At 30.5% G+C, this 4,571-nt stretch overlaps 1 pseudogene across 1 annotated transcript; it reads right to left on the reverse strand.

Moving 5' to 3' along the window:
- Positions 1–3,014: 3,014 nt before the first annotated feature.
- GGTG_20091 lies at positions 3,015–3,086 on the reverse strand (annotated as a pseudogene). Its single transcript has one exon. The product of its transcript is annotated as a tRNA-OTHER (tRNA).
- Between the last annotated feature and the right edge of the window lie 1,485 nt (positions 3,087–4,571).

Raw genomic sequence — 4,571 nt, forward strand, 5'->3', positions numbered from 1 at the left:
TAAAGAAGTTGTTAAAGAAATTACAACTTACCCGGTTAAAAAAAGCAAACAAATTTGGGTCGAAACTAACCCCAAACTCCGCCCAATTAATAAGCAAAGGAAAAAAGTTAGGAAAAGGGAAAAAAAAAACTGGCTACCATTAAAGCAACAATTTGCTTAGCCTTTTTTCGCTCGATTCGGTTCAATTCCTCCACGCTATTTAAAATACAACAAAGCATCCGGGCGTACCGCTTTTGCCAGGATTTTTTTTGTTTCCGGACAAACTTACGCTTGTTTTCCAAACGGCGGATTTCGTTAAAAACAAAATCCATTTCGTTCCGAAATTTAAAAAATTAAAAAGCAACGTGCAATAATTAAGCCCGAATCGAACCCAATACGTTATAATTAACCCGGTTTAAATAAATGTATTTTAAATAACGGAAAAAATCGGTGGGCAAAGCCCGGCAAAAAAAATACCACGGGCTTTGCAATTAAAACAAAAAAGCATTTTAATACCGAATGCCAAAAAGGAATTAAAAATGTTACGCCGGCAAACGGTGGAAAATCGAAAAAGGGGGCACCCCGTTTTTGCACCCACCAAACATTGTTAAAACCAAAAGGAATGGTAAAACAATAAGGAAAAATAGTATTTACGATTAACAATAGGAAAAGGGACAAACATAAGCAAGCCAAAAGGCTTGGCCGTTGGAAAAAGGACTTAATGTTACAACCAATAAACCAGGTTAGCAAAATAAGCGGCAAAAAGGCTGCCAGGATCGGTAGAAGGGCTACCCCGCCTTTCCACGTAACGTCCAGGTAATACGCTTAGCACTAAAGGTATTAACAATATTACTCGATACCAACGATACTTAAGGAATTACCAATATTGGCCCTAGGAACCCAAGCTACGCTTGGGCAAAATAAAGTATAAAAAAAAAGGATTTCTTATTGTTTAAGTAATTTTTAATTAAGGCCTGGCCATTAATTAAACTTTAGTTAGCTTTTAAGCAACCTTTGGAATAAGCATTTAAACCGTACCCAAATTATTTTGTAAATTCCTTTAATTGTTAGTTACGTGCTACTGTTCGATACTCTTTTGGTGCTTTACCTTAAAAGCAAAGGCTTAATTGTAACAACGCGTCGAATTACGCAATCGGAAAATAATTAAATTAGCAAAACGAAAAAAAAGGTAGCATTTTTGCGCTTTTTTTTTACAAAAGCTTAAAAAAACCAAATTAAATTACCAAATCCATAATAAAAAGCTTTTTGCTATTATTAAAGCTTTGGAAAAATGGAAAGTATATTTATGTAAAGCAAACCACCAAATTACAATGTATATAAACCACAAAAATTTAACGCATTTCATTACGAGCTAAAACTTTAATAAGCGTTAAATCCGTTGGAATTAATATTTTTAAAATTATAATTTCCAAATTTTGTACCGAAAAGGATTAAAAAACGAAAAAGCAAACGTTTTAAGCAAAAAAGCAATTATAAAATCGCTACCTTAAAAAAAACCAAAACGCTTTTAATTTACGGGTTAAAAAAAGCGTTGGTTTTAATTTAGCATGCAATAACTTTAACAATTAAAAAATAAAATTAAACACCAATTTTTTTTAAAAAATTTACGGGTTACCGGCTTATAGCTATCCAAAAGCTACCAAAATATGGAAAAAGTTCCAATAGCATTACGGGTTTACTAAAATTTAAGCAATAATAATAAAAATAATAAAAAATTGCTAAATATGCGCTAAAAACAAGCCCAACAAATATTTCCTTTATAAATTGCTTTAACCGCTTAAAGCACTAAGCAAAGCATAGCAAAAAAGTATTATAAATTTCGTTGTTAAATTATTTAAATTTAAATTTTTTTTAACGAAAATACAATATAATAACATATTAATAATAATAAATAAATTTACAAAATATGCTTTATATTTACTTTACAAAAAAAATAACAACGCGTTAATTTTAGCTTACGCCTTTTTTTAGCACGTAATAACAAATTACAAAATACCGCAAAAACTAATTAAGAACCAAAACAAACTATTTACAAGCAAATTTTGGAAAATGCTTACGGCGCTTTTCGAAGCAAAGTACGCTTTATTAATAACGTATTACTTTTAAACAAATGAATAAATAAAGCGAATTAATAAAACAATAAAGCAATATTTACGCTATTACGTTAATTACAAATAATATAATTGGATTTAATTATTATTAATTGCTTAATTTGCTTACAATAATTTTATGCACGAAAGCACAAAAAAAATACCGTTTTACGCCAATTACGGGTATACCTTTACGGCGTATAACGAGCCCAAACCGAATTTAAAGCTTTAGCAACGGAAATTTAAATAACGGAACTTATTAAATTGTACCAAAATTTCCAAAATAAATTTAAAACTTTGCGCTATTGAATAGCAAAATAAGCCAATAAAAAAAGGATCGAAAAATTAACCTTTAAAAAAAGGAATAACGTTTACATTTTACGCGCTAACATTAAAATACAAAGGCCAAGCAATAAATTGGATAAAAAAATAAAAACCTTTTTAAAGTATTCGTATTATTTTTTTAATTAATTATAAAATTTAATTACCATTAAGCATGCGCATTTACCCGGTTTTTTACGTTTTTTTGCTAAAACCAGCGCTTTCGGGCCTTAAAAGCACCAAATTAATAAAAATTAACCCTAACCAAAAATGGGAAATTAAAGCCATTTTAAATAAAAGGACGCATTACCGCAAGCAACAGTATTTCCTTTAATCGAAAGGCCGAAAAAATAAGCACAATACATAAAAAAACGCAATAAACTTGGGAAATTGCTAAAAAGCTTTGCAAAAATATCGTTTGGAAAGGAATTAGCAATAAAATACCAAAAAAAGCTTTTAAAACGCCCCAAATTTGGAAAAATTTAAAAAGCAAAAGGAAAAAAACCAATAACATATTTAAAGGATAAGCTAGCAGGTTTAAGCAAAAAAAAATACAATTGCTGCAAAAAACGTTTCCGATGGAAACGTTTTTGCAATAATTAATGGTTGCACCGGAAGTTAAACCCAGAATTTCCCGTTACAAAAGCAAGCGAGCTACCATTGCGCTATACAACCAAAAGGAATTATTAAAGAAATTGCAATTTACTTAATTAAAAAATGGCAAATAAGTTAAGGTCGATACCAAACCTTTACCAGGCTAGGAATTAACAAGGAGGATTAACGGGCTCAAGTAAAAAAAAAACATCACCAATTTCCACCGCTAGCTAAAGCGGAAAAGATCGATAACAACGGTTGCACCGGAAGTTAAACCCGGAACTTTTTGCTACAAAAGCAAACGCGTTACCATTGCGTTATACAACCGAAAAAAGTTGCTAAAAAAATTATAACTTACCCGAATGAAAAAAAAACAAACGGGTCGAAGTTAAAATTGGCTTTAAACGCTGCCCAATCCGGGAATAAAAAAAATTAAGTAAAAGTAAAAAGCAAAAGCTAATTACCGCCAAAGCAATAGCTTGCGCAACCTTTTTTTACTTAATACGTTCCAAGTTTTCCACGCTATCCAAATTACGACGAAGCATCCGAACGTACCGCTTTTGCCAAAATTTTTCCTGTTTCCGGAAAAACTTACGCTTGTTTTTTAAATAACAAATTTTGTTAAAAACAAAGTTTATTTCGTTTTAAAATTTAAAAAATTGGAAAGCAACGTGCAATAATTGGGCCCAAATTGGACCCAATACGTTATAATTAACCCGGTTTAAATAAATGCATTTTAAATAACGGAAAAAATCGGTAAGCAAAGCCCGGCAAAAAAAAATACCACGGGCTTTGCATTTAAAACAAAAAAGCATTTTTATATTAAATGCTAAAAAAAAGTCGAAAATATTGCGTTAACAAACGGTAAAAAACCGCAAAGCGGGTATATCCCGTTTTTGCATTTAACCAAACATTATTAAAGTTAAAAAGGATAATGGAACAATAATAAAAAATACTTACGATTAATAATAAAAAAAGGGATAAACATAAGCAAACCAAAAGGGCTTGGCCATTAAAAAGGGAATTTAATGTTACAACCAACAAAACCAAACCAACCGGAAAGGCGGCAAAAAAAGCTGCTAAAATTGGAGGAAAGGTTACCCCGCTTTATTACGTAACATATAAATAATACGTTTAATACTAAAGGTATTAACAATATTATTCGATACTAACAATATTTAAAAAGTTACAAATATCGGCTTTAAAGGTCCAAGCAAGCGCTTAAACAAAATAAGGTATAAAAAGGAAGGATTTTTTACTGTTTTAAATAGTTTTTTAACCAAGGCTTTGCTATTAATTAATTTAAGTTAGCTTTTAAGTAACCTTTGGAGCAAGCATTTAAACCGCACCCAAGTTACTTTGTAAATCCTTTTAATTGTTAAATTACGTGCTACTGTTTAGTACTCCTTTGGTGCTTTACTTTAAAAGCAAAGGCTTAACTGTAACAAAAAGCTAGCATTATAGCTTATAGCATTGTTAAAACAAAAACTAACGGCTTAGCAAAAACCTTTCGGAAAGTAAAATGGTTAAAACATTTGTTTACAAAATTACAATGCTTTGTAAAAA

The sequence above is a fragment of the Gaeumannomyces tritici genome, assembly GCF_000145635.1.
Source record: "Gaeumannomyces tritici R3-111a-1 unplaced genomic scaffold supercont2.2, whole genome shotgun sequence".
Classification (NCBI taxonomy): Eukaryota; Fungi; Ascomycota; class Sordariomycetes; order Magnaporthales; family Magnaporthaceae; genus Gaeumannomyces; species Gaeumannomyces tritici.